Source organism: Protopterus annectens, chromosome 4.part0, assembly GCF_019279795.1.
Source record: "Protopterus annectens isolate FY-2018-M chromosome 4.part0, PAN1.0, whole genome shotgun sequence".
NCBI lineage: Eukaryota > Metazoa > Chordata > Ceratodontiformes > Protopteridae > Protopterus > Protopterus annectens.
The window spans coordinates 1975464792-1975477300 of record NC_056733.1 but is presented as its reverse complement, the minus strand read 5'-3'; the positions used below and the strand labels follow the sequence as shown (position 1 = coordinate 1975477300).

Sequence of the window (12509 nt, the reverse complement as noted above, 5' to 3'; positions counted from 1 at the left end):
GGTACAGGCCAACATGGAAGGACTGTGGCTGACCAAGTTCGCAGATGACTGCAAACTGGGTGCCATAATCGACTCGCCAGCCGACACAAGTATCCTCCAAAAGGGCCTCATAGAAACAGACAACTGGTGCCAGAGCCATGGCCTCAAGCTAAACGCCAAAAAGTATATAGTCATCCCCTTTGGCAAAAACAAAGTGCCCACAAATTACCACATAGGTGGTAATCCATTAAGTACAGAAGTTTAGGGACCTGGGGACCCAAGTTGATAGCAGTCTCTCATTTGACAACCATGTGGCCAAAGTGGTTAGAAAAACATTTTATATAGCCCACCTAATCATGAAGGGATTCACATCTAGATCAGGGGAGGTCATCGTGCCTCTTTACTCATCCCTCATCAGGCCCATAATTGAGTACAGTGCCACTTTTGAGATGTACCTTACCAGACACCTGCATCAACTGGAAAGACCCCAAAAGTACCTCACCAAGAGGATCAAAGTGCTCAAACAGATGCCATATGCTGCCTGGTTAAAGAAACACACTCTGGCTAGGCTTATAAATGCCCTAGGGCAGATAGCCTAGTATGAACCTATGAACCTATAATCAACCATTTGCCTTTATGCTGGTGGACCCATACACAGAACCAAAATAGCCAGGACCAGGGATATGGACTTGGTGATCTCAAGCTAATGAAAGTAGCCCTCATAGCTTGTGGAAGGAAGCATACAAATTCATTGGGAGGGCATAGGATGCCCTGCAGTGATGCATGTGCTCAAATCAACCATCTGAATGGGATTAGGATCTTGTTAGAAATGCCTTCATTGCCAAGGTTCCATCAAGAACATAGACAGCCTCCATGGCTGTCCTGTATTACAGCCCCACTGTCCGTCTCTTGCCCTTGTGCTGGGGATACTCCATACAGAGGAATAAATGGGTTCAGGACTAATAGCAGGAAACTTGATGGTTGGCAGACATGGAGGGATATAGTTTATACAAAAATATTAGCAAAAACAAGTCTGTAATATTAGTATTTGATGCTATTTTACTTGTATATGTACATTGGTGTTTGATATTATTTTACAAGTGTATGCGCCATCCATCCCTACACTACAAAGTAGTCATAGAAACTACTGGTATTTGTCATAAGGATCACTTTTGCAGCATCATCCATTATGCTTGGAATTAACTACATGCAAATATCCAATCTTCATCCAGCTTGATTCAAGAGTTTTGGACACCCTTAGAGCAGCGCTGGTCTCCTCCACAAACTAAGAGCATCAGTGAGATTCTTAGTAGAAAAGGAAAAGCAGCCTGTGCCTTTTTATTTTTGCAGTGAAAGTCTGACCTTCTGTTTCAACCAGGTGAATTTCAGAACACCGCATTGAGTAACCAGACTAGAATTTTTTTCTTCATTTGCTAATATTGCTTATTTTTCTACATTGTGTTACACGGTACTGATTTTGGTCTTTTCTACTTTAATTTTGGAGAGTTTTCAAAGTCCTATGACATCCCAAAAAAAGATCATCAAGTAGTATGCCTGCAGGTGACAGATTTCACCAAAGGGTTATCACCTTCAATGCTTTTTATGCTTGGATGAGAATTATCAGGCATAATTTTACAAACACTGTGCTGTGCCTATTAAGAAAACTTTACTCTAAAGAGCCTACAGCTTTCAGACTTTTCTCACACCTAAAAGACTTTTCCCTGTATGCCAAGGGATGTCCATACCTTCCCCCAGAGGAGGAAGACAGCCTTTCTCCAGTAGAATCACTTATCAAAAAAATAAAAAGGCACCAGAGGATATATGAATAAATGTGCAAAGATAATTTTGAAATTTTCCACACTGTGAGAGTAAGGGGCCTTAGTGACCCACTCTCAGTCCCACAAGAGCCTGAGGGCACCAGTTCCTGGTGAGTTGTAATCTTTTCTGTTTCTTTGTCTTTCTTGACTGCCTTTGGGCTTGTCTGGAGGCTGGCAGTGAGATAACTATCTTGCAGTATAGCCAAGCCTCACTGGAAATTCTTACTGTAACACAGCCAGTTGCCAGTTACTAGGCATTTGCAGAGGACGAACCCAATGAGTGTGCCACTAACAAATGATTTCCTACCATTGAAAGCCCTGTTTTATTCCATCAATCCAGTGCTCCATATGAGGAGATGATACTTATAGCAGTTTATAAAAAGCTCAGGCCGACTGAGCATCTGGCATTTAGATAATGTGAGAAACACATGCATCTCAGGGGTGTCTGCCCTGGTCCCTGCCATTTTTCAATTTTTAATTGTGTGTGTTTCACTGAAGAATATGCATGACAAAGGGTGCATTTTCTTGTATCCCCTCTAAAAAAAGTTCATATGACACATGTGGAGGAAGAGGAAGACTCTTAAGTACCTTGACTCACTTCTTTCTCTTCCATTATATGATATAGATGAATAAGGGTTGCTTTTATCTAGTTCTGCCCCTTAGGATGTCTCTTTCAAAGATGCCTTCAATTTAATGTGAGTACATCAAAGACATCTTTAATATTGCCTCACTGAAAATATATTTGCACCTGCTAGCCTCCTTGATGCTAGTTGTGATGTCTTGACTGAAATCACTGTTGCAGTATTCCAAGCAGATGGGATTTCACTGCTGACATCCAGCTAGGTATCAAAGCTTAAATCTTTCTTGGGACATACATCAAATGCATGACCTCAGCTCGCAAGCACAGAAGTCATCAGATGTATGACCTCAGCTCGCAAGCATAGGAGTGTATAGGTAGATGTTTAAGCACAACTCCTCAGACTCTCCTGCCACCAACCCGAACACGGGTCTTGTACCCCTCTGTCTGATTTCAGTTGGTTGTTGGTACCGCCATTAGCTTCTTAGAGTTAGATAAGTGCCCCATTGGGGTACCTTTCTTCCTATATAAAACTGTTTTGTTAATGTCAACTAGGAGAGGTAAGTGTGAGTCTGGTAGGCAAATTCCCTACAAAGATCACAATACCCATTGTGTTTTTCACTTAGGATCTGAACATGACTATAAAGCCTGTTCCATTTGCCAATCTTTTGTACCCAAGACTTTGTGATCTTGTCTGTCTTCACTCAACACTTCCTTGGAGACCCAGTGACTGAATCATCTGGCCCACTCCAAGATAGTGGTTACCTCCACACTGAACATACCTCCACCTCACAAGAATAACCTACGCCTAGGCTTGACACTTAGTCTGCCCAGTCTGACTCCATTGTACCTGCAGAGGTTACAGAACTTGTAGTACATGCAGCTGTACCGCTGGCTCCCTAAACAGAGACTGTGCTGGAGGCCATTATGTCATCACAGGATTGCATGCTCAGAGACTGTTTTTACTGAGAAGGGAATGAGGCATTTTGAGTAGAAGTGTAGGCAAATCTCTGATGTCCTAAAGAGATAGTACAACCTCTTTCCCTTCTCCTTTCCCTACAGTCCTGGTGGAGGCCATTTTGGATGCTTTTGAATCCCCAACTCCTTGGCTCCTGACTCACAGCTTCCTGCTCCCAAAAGGCCAGACGGATTCTACAGAGTACCAGAGGAACTTAAGTTCTTGTATAAGAATCCTGTGGCCAACCTGTCTGCTGTCTCTCTCTCTTGACAAACCTTTTAAGTTACTAGCCAATGCTAATACTCTTCCTTCAGACAAGGACAGTAGGGCTTGCGGATAGGTAGGGGAAAAAGATCTATACCTCTTCTATTCTGGACTTCAGGGCTACAGACTTTCAAACCCAGGTCTGATGTCTTTTCCATCTGTTCCTCAATGTAAAGGTTTTGAATCCGACCTCACACCCAACTTCAGCCATTTCTAAACTTTGGATCCAGTGATCAGTCTCTTTCCATCATTCCTACATAAGGAGCGAGCTACCTCAAATCTTGTTTGCTGCCATAAGCTATTGCTGGCTCTTTGGTGTTCAGGAAAGATTTCTTAGGATTTGTGACTGTAGATAAGTAATTTTTCATTTGGGTTGACTTTCATTACTGTTTCATACATCATACCCCTCTAGTATTACTTTGTGCATGTTGTCCTCCTACCTTTTTTCATATTTCTTCTTTTTTCTTCCCCTCACTTCTGGTGCAGGGACTTTTTTAATTAAAAAAAGTAAAATGTAGATATCTTGATGTATTTTTCATTAGTTCAAAAAAAAAAAAAAAGAAAAGAGTTTTTTGATTTTAGCCTTTTTTAATTCTCCTGAGATGGCAGATAAGCTGTCAGGCTTTAAAAAAATGTATAGCTTTCTCACACAAGCTACCACACTCCGACATGCATGACGTGTGTCTACTGTTCAGGTCCATCACACCTGGACATCATCTCCACCATTTATGAGGCCTTTTGCCAATGGCTATTAATGAAGGTGAAACAAATTTATTTTGAAGGGGCTCCTTCAGCTTTCAGTGGGAGACAAACCCACTTGTGGATCAAGGAAGTCTGCTGCTGCTTCTTCACATTCTCCTTCTTCAGCCAAAAAGGTATCTGATAAGTCAAAAACAGAGATTTGGACAAAGAAAAAGAAAAAGTCTAAATCTTTAAGAAAAGGTCTCTGAATTAGATACCCTTGTCAGCTCTGGCTCCTAAAATATCCAGACATTCGGAGCCAATGCTCATTTTAGATCCTATAGTTATGGGATCCCATAGACTGCCTAGGTTCTCCATGTATGCTGTTTTACCCAGGCTTCCATCCCCAGTTCTGTAGGACAGGCCACATTTTCATTCTAGGCCACCCTCCTCTACTTTTTCTCTTAGGCCAGCTAGGTCTGCCGGGAGCCTCACTGAAGCTGGACAGGATGCTGAGATTTCTTCTGACCCAGATTCAACTCTGGGTCTTTCTGGCCTTCTTACTCCAGCTACTGTTAGCATCTAAGGAACTGCTACTTCCCTTCACTTTTTAGTGACTCCTTCTCTGATCTGACCTCTTGTATCAGAGCCCTTGGATCTGACTCTCACGCAGGGCAGATCTGCATTGGAACTGAGGGTCCTTAAATCCTCAAGTCCAATGAGTTCTCTGATGAAGTTGGCTCTGACCCTGTTGGATCAATTTGAGTCTCAGCAGAGTAGCCGGCATCAACTCCAACAGGATAGGATCAGACCCAAGGTCTTCAGATCTATTCCCCCCATATGGGAGTTGGAGCTTCAGTGCTTGATATTTTGTCTCCGTTATCAGACTTGAATCCCAAGCAAACGGCATCTAGGGTTGAGCCACCTTCAGGAGTTTCAGCTCCTACACTGAGGCTCCCCAAATATTGTGGCGAGCTTATTCTTCGAGACTTTTGAGAAAGTGCTGTCTCAACCTAGAGAGAAGACTACCCACGTCTGAGTTGGATCCAACCCTCCTCATAGGATTTCCCAAGGACTCCAGCCTACTCTTCTCATCTGTTCAGAACAGCCAGCTTCCAGAAGGCTTGAGTCAGTCCTCCTAGGAGAGAGTATTCTCCATCCCTCAAAGGACCTTCTTTAGAAACCAGAAGGGAGGCAAGAGAATTTGGTTTCTTAAATCCTAGGTATTTACACCTGATAATTCCAGAGAAAGAGCCCCTTGAGGCAGAGCAGAAAACTCTTATAATGGATGTCACCGAAGTGGCAGAGGTGGTCTGGAAAGTCAAGGTTTGAGAGGTCTTTTCTCAGAGAAGCCTTTCCAGCAGTTGTGAACAGTTGCCCAACTCTGTCACTCTGGAGGCAGTTGGGGGCTCTTATCCCTGAACTCAACAACCTGCACTGCCATCACTCAAGACAAATGGATGCAAATGATCTTTACCAGGGACCATTTCATTCCATTCTACACCCTTCTTCCATCTCCAGAAAGATTTCCCAATGTCCCACCCAAACAAAGGGAAGAAGCCACTTCAGAAATAAGGAAGTTTTTAATAGTCATCCAAGAGGTCCCTTCAGACTAGACAGGATCTCGAATATACTTGATATTTTTTAGTGCAATAGATTTTTGAAGAAATTTGTGAAAATATTTGATATGGAAGATATGAATTCAGTAGTAGGAGTTTGGAGAGAATTTATATATTATTCCACAAGGTACAAAATCTGGACACTAGGCTAGACAGAAATTATATTTCCCAGGAACATGTGCATTTAATTGAAAATTTTGATACCCATCCAATAACTATTTCAGATCATGCACCAATAATAACTAAAATAAAAATGTAGGGTATTGAAATAAAAATGAGACACTGGCACTTCCCACCTATCTTGTTAAATTGAGAGGAGTTTAAGGAATGGGTAGTGGGAATTATTTGGGAGTTATTAGGGAAGATAGAAATTTCTTCTGCAAATATTGCTAGGGAATAGAATAAAATTAAAGTGGAGTTTAAAAATAGGGTGGAAATAAAAAAAGAGAGCTGGTTAAGAAGTAACAAGAATTATTTAGAGGGACTGACAAAGGTTAAAGTATTGCAGACTAGCGGAACTCTCACAGAACAAGAAGAAGTGCATTTGCAGAGTGCTAAAGAGAAAATAAGGGACTACCTCGATAATATGCATGAGTCTGGAAAGATTGCTGTTAAGCAACTGTTTTTGATAATAACTCTAGAGCATAAAAGCTTTTAGCTCAACAGCTCAAGCAACAGAAAGTTGAAACAGTTGTTGCCAAGCTTAGGAAGCTTGTAACAACGAAAATAACCTTAGATCCTGTAGAGGTATTAGAAATATTTGGGAAATCTTATGAAAATCTGTATAAAGTAGCTAAATGTGGAAATCAAGAAAAAGCACAAATGGAAGTATTCATGGAGTAATTAAATATGCCAAGGTTTGAGGGAGGTGAGGCTCAATTACTAACAGGATAGAAGGAGATGAGATAAAAATGGTGATGTATAACCAATCTACAGAAAAATCTCCAAGGATAAATGGTATTCCTGTGAAAGTTTGGAAACTAGGCATTAAGCTAGGAGTGACGAAAGTGATAAAGATCACTAAGGCTTTAACAGTATTTTAAGAAGTATAATTTATTGAGCACTTTCATCCTGCTGCTGGGGCCTTGATCAGATTGAATAAAACTAGTCATCAGACCATATAAATACATTGTAATTTATTTCATTGGTTAGTTACATAATTATTAAATGAATTCACCTGAAAACTAATTAACAACAAGAAGTGTTCCAAAGAGCTAAAACATGTATTTTAATGATTTTTTTTAATCAACAAATTTTTAGTAATGTATAATATTAAAAAAATGTTTTTAAGATACATGGTTTTAGCTCTTTTAGCTCTTTGGAACACTTGTTGTTAATTAGTTTTCACATGAATTAATCAATACATTTTATTTCTTGCCATTATTGAACTTCCTGTCAGTGTTGTTTGACTTTGTGGTTGCTAGTTTTTCTTCTAATAATGCCTCACCAGTTTTATCTACTTGTACATCGTTAAAGAGTATAATAGCCATAAAGAATACTATATTCATAAAGTAGCAGAAAGTATTCTAAGATTTAAGCCAACATGGGAATGGAGAAAGGAAATTCTGATGACAGAGTGACTGCAACTAAGGGTACAGAGAATAGGAAAAAGGAGGCTGGAATCTACTGGAGAAAACTGGCAAAGGAACCAAGGTGTTGGGAACAGACAATTAGAGTGGGCATTGTAATAGAATGGGAAGAAGCCATAATTCATTTGGACTGTAGGCTAGAGATTGCCTTCCTTATCAAGGATTTATATCAGAGTTTAGACAAAGAAAAAGAAATGGGGGGATCCTAAACAAAAGACCAGCACTGGTAGAGTTTTTAGTAGAATCGAGGATAGAAGCTGCTGTTAAAAAAAGAGATAATCAGTAGGGCATATAAAATATTGCATGATAACTATAGTAATAACTCAGAGAAGGTTAGAAAGGATTGGGAAGAGAGATTGGATAAGCAATTCACAAAGAAACAATGGGAGGATATATGCATGGTTCCCAAATATGCAACAAAGTCTCGAAGATTTAGGATCTTTACTTGGCCATATATACTGCGGTGGTGGTGCTGCGGTAGCGTTGTCGCCTCACAGTAAGACGTCCTGTTCGCTTCTCAGCTAAAGCGTCTTCTGTGTGGAGACATGCTTGAATGGGCGTACCTTCATTGAAGGTTATACGTCAGGGCTGGCAACTCGGTACATAAAAATCTACTGCCAATCATTAGTGGACTGGAGTTCCGCTGTGGCGACCCCTAACCAGGAAAAGCCGAAAGATGCAACAACTTGGCCATATTTGCCTAGATATTTTATACTCCAAGCAGACTCCAAAGAATTTTTCCTCAGGAGGGTTACAAATGTTGGAGGTGTGATAGGGAAGAAAAAGCTAATTGGGAACATATTTCTGGGAATGTACTGAGTTGGCAGACTTTAAAAATTACCTGCAGACTACTGTGTCAGAAACACTGGTTAAGCAAAGTGGTATAACTAAGGAAAGTATTATTTAAGGTATGCTACAGAATCACAATTGCCTAGACATAGTAAAGCCTTGCTGAATTTAATTCTGGTGTCTGCCAAAAGAAATCAAAGTCTAAACCAGCTGTTCTAGAACTAGTGAATATAGTAACAGATAACAAAATTAGAAGTGGGATCTTTAGAAAAGGGTAGGAGCAAATTACATAGGAAAAATGAGAATTCTGAGAGCAGTACCTGCAGAATAATGTTTTGGAGGAGGAATGAGGTTTAAGGGAAGGCAGGAACTGTAGGAGTTATGTAATGTGTCACTGATAGTGATTGTATAGATTATAAGTGATATAAAATGTTTGCAGCTGAAAATATGTCAGTATGGTTTGTTTTCATTTATAGAAATGTATGATTGTCTATGTCATAAGTGATAATTCAATAAAGATGTTGCTTGTTAAAAAAAATTCTTTTGAATAACTTTGTGAAGATGAAATTTCATATGGTCACAATTCAGTTCATCCTTCCCTATTCTGAGGAAGAATGACTGGCTGTGCTGGATAGAACTTAAGGATGTGTACTACCACATAAATATGGACAGATGCTCCAGGAGGTGTCATCACTTCTGTCTGAGAGCTAGTCATTTCCAATTCAGAGCTCTGCCCTTTGGTTTCACCACCGCCCTGCACGTGTTTACCAAGTGCATGACAGTAGTGGCAGCTCATGTACATCTTCTGGGTTTCCATGTATTCCCATATTTGGACGACTGGCTCATCACCACTCCTACCAGAAGCTCCTTGTGCCAACTGTGTACAGACCTGAAGATTACAGTGAATCTAACACAATCCAAGACACAACCAGTTCATTCACTAGAGTTTATCAGAGCACTTCTGCATACAAAACTTCAGATAGCAAGAATTCCTCAGACAAGAGTTACATCACTACACCAACAATCCCAGAGCATTTTATCCCACAAGAAGCCACCAGCAAAAGTAATTTTTCACCTTCTAGGCTCCATGGTAGCCTCTGTCACATTACTTCCCCTAGCCAGATTCTACACACAGGTCCTTCAGTGGACTGTGGCAGTTCAACAGTCAGTCAGGAAATAACACGTCTTTTTAAGTGTTACTAAGGAAAATTTCCAGAGCACACACAGTGATGGCCTGAATCTGCTCATGTATTACGAAGATGCCCTTTCATTTTTCCTTCCCCCCAAGCTACAGTATCGATGGACACTACCCAACTGGGGTGGTTGTGGGGTTGCCTAACTCAAGCCTTCAGTCCCTGAAACTGATCACATGGTTTCTTCAGTTCCAGTCATGGTTGAACACTCCAGGATGTTCTTCATCTCACATTGCTGCAGTCCTTACATATGGGTAGTCCGCTGTCCTCGGTCGGCCCGAATACCAAAGTATTAGGCTGACGTCGGTCAAGGCGCTTATAACTGACATCAGGACGTCAGGGTACAAAAGCGCATGACCGACGTCATATCCTCAGTCTTTTTTGCCGCATGGTCCGATGCAGAAGCAGCGTTGCAAGTGCCGTTCGGTGTTCTGAAATTTTTCGAGTTCGGAGTTTCAGACCGAATCCAAGTTGGCTAAGTACCCCGTTAGAATATTTTGGTTTTTCTTGCCTCAGTGTTTTACCGGATGTCAGAAAAAGTGAATAATTGTATTTCTTGTGGGAAACAGATACCGCATAGGGATTATCATTCTTTGTGCATTCCTTGTTTGGGGCCTGAGCACGACGTAGTCGGGTGTCGCTTTTGTGCTAGGTTTAATAAGCGCACTATTAAGCGAAGGTTAGATTGTGCTAGGCTGGTCTTCGGTAAGCGGTGCAATTATAATATGCCGTCGGATACTCCGACGCCCGCTTCCACGAAGAAGCGCAAAGACAAAGCGGTTAAACCCAGGCAAGATGAGTCGTCCGTTCCGGACGCCGGTTCTTTAGAGGCATCAGTGGAACTGGTGGTTCCGATGGAGGCTTCTCTGGAGTCTCAGGGGGAGACTTTAATTTTGCAGGATGTGGCCTCTCAAGAGGCAGGTCAGGCTGAAGGGGCTTCTCAGGTTTCTGTACTCCCCTCCCTTCCCAGGGTGGTTAGGCCCTCTCCTTCTGTTTCCAAGGCTTCTTCCAGAGGCAGGCCAGGTTTAGCTTCTGCTGGTGTCAGTCCTAGTTCAGCAGGGTCTGTGCCTAAGAAGCACATGCTTAAAATGGCAGAAGATTTGATTACTCTGATTAGAGGTTCTATGCCCCCTCCTGATAAGAGGCCTAGGGTGCAGCCAGAGTTGGAAAGTTTTGAACAGGCTTGGATGATTCAGAGTCTTCGACTGAAGACTTGCAGGAGTACACTCCTTATTCTGATTCTGATGCAGAAGATTCCACTCCTTCTGCTTCTCCTCCAGAGGATTTTTCTTTTCAGAGACACTTCATTCTATGAGGGAACATTTTAAGTGGGAAGGTCAGGACTTCTCTGATTCACGGAAAAGGCTTAGGGAATTTTTGTTTTACCTCAACATAGGCCCTTAGCTATACCCCTGTTCTGGATGTTGTGCAAGATGTATTTTCAGAGGCTTTACTTAATCCTGATTCTCTGCCTCCTGCGCCTGTTAAACCGGATAGGTATTACAGGGTGCCTGAGGCTCATAAATATCTCTATAAGAGTCCTAGGGTGGACCCAGAAACTATTAGTCAGGGACCTAAGGGTGTCAGGGCCTCTGTTGTTAAGAATCCAGTTCCTCTAGATAAAGAGGCCAGAGCTTTGGATAGATGGGGAAAGAAGGTCTATACATCTTCTACCTTAGCAATGAGGGCTTTGACTTGCCAGTTTCATATGTTGAAATATCAGAATTTTCTTCTTTCTCAATTGAAATCTAAGGTGGATGCTCTGGCAGAAGGCATTGAGTGTAAAGAATTACAAGATTTGGTGCATGTCTCTGAACAGGTGGGTAAGCATTCTTTACAGTGTGGTTTTGATGCTTTGCAGGCCTCTTCTAGGGTGGCTGCCACTGGTTCAGTTCTTCGCAGGCACGCCTGGCTTAAGGATCAGAATTTATCTGACCATGTTAAGACAAGGATTTTGGATGCTCCTTTGCAGTCTGAAGTGTTGTTTGGTCCGCCTGTGGAGTCAGTCTTGAAGAAAATGGAAGACAAGGCTAAGTCTATGCAGACTGTTAAAGATTTTTTGCAAGTTCAGCCTCCGAAGTTTAGTAGAAATTGGCCTGCTAAGGGGTGGACGTATCCTTCTTCTGATTCTCAGTCTAGGGGTAGATCTAGACGTGGTAGGGGCAGAGCTCAGAGTTCCTTCAGACCTAGAACATGGAGTTCTCCTGCACAATCTTCGAGTGAGGGCAGGGGTCAGCCCTTTCGTAAACAGGCCCAATGACCTACTTTTTCAGCTGCCAGATCCTTCTTGCCTGGCAGCACCTTTGGGAGGACGGTTGGCACTCTTCAAGGAAAATTGGATTTTAATTACCCAGGACAAATGGGTATTGGATATCATACACCAAGGTTACAAGTTTTATTTCCATACCTTGCCTCCTTTCAAAGGCATGCCAGACGTTCCTCCTCAGCAAAGACTAGAGGCTCACAAACAGATTTCTCTACTTCAAATAGGAGCTATACAACCGGTCCCTCTGCCAGAAGTGGGCCTAGGATTTTATTCTCGCCTGTTTCTAGTACCAAAGAAAGGGAACACGTGGAGACCAATTTTGGATTTATCTATCCTCAACACATATCTGGACATTCCCAAGTTCAAAATGTTGACGTTACAACAGCTTTTACCTCTGCTGGGCAAAGATCACTGGATGGTGACTCTGGATCTCAAGGAGGCTTACCTTCATGTTCCTATCAGGCCCAGTTGCAGGAAGTATCTGGGCTGGGACTTTTCATTATCAGTTCTCTGCATTGCCCTTTGGCTTATCTACTAGAGTGTTCACAAAGGTTCTGGCTCCAGTGATAGCTTTCTTCAGGCTAAAAGGAATACAAATCTATCCTTATTTGGACGATTGCCTGATTCTGGCTCAAGGAAAGGACGAACTTCTTCATCATTTACAGTATGTGATGGCAGTGTTAAGATGCCTAGAGTATTCTGTGAACGAAATAAAGTCCAGTCTAGTACCCTCTCAGGACAGGTGCTTTCTGGGTGTGAGACTGAATACAGCATCCC

General features: G+C 41.9%; 1 protein-coding gene across 3 annotated transcripts in view; it reads left to right on the top strand.

The window, feature by feature from the left end:
* The window catches only part of TBC1D9B (TBC1 domain family member 9B), a 2477681-nt gene that overhangs the window by 2024609 nt on the left and 440563 nt on the right, over nucleotides 1–12509 (top strand). The gene's annotated exons all lie outside the window — the stretch shown is intronic.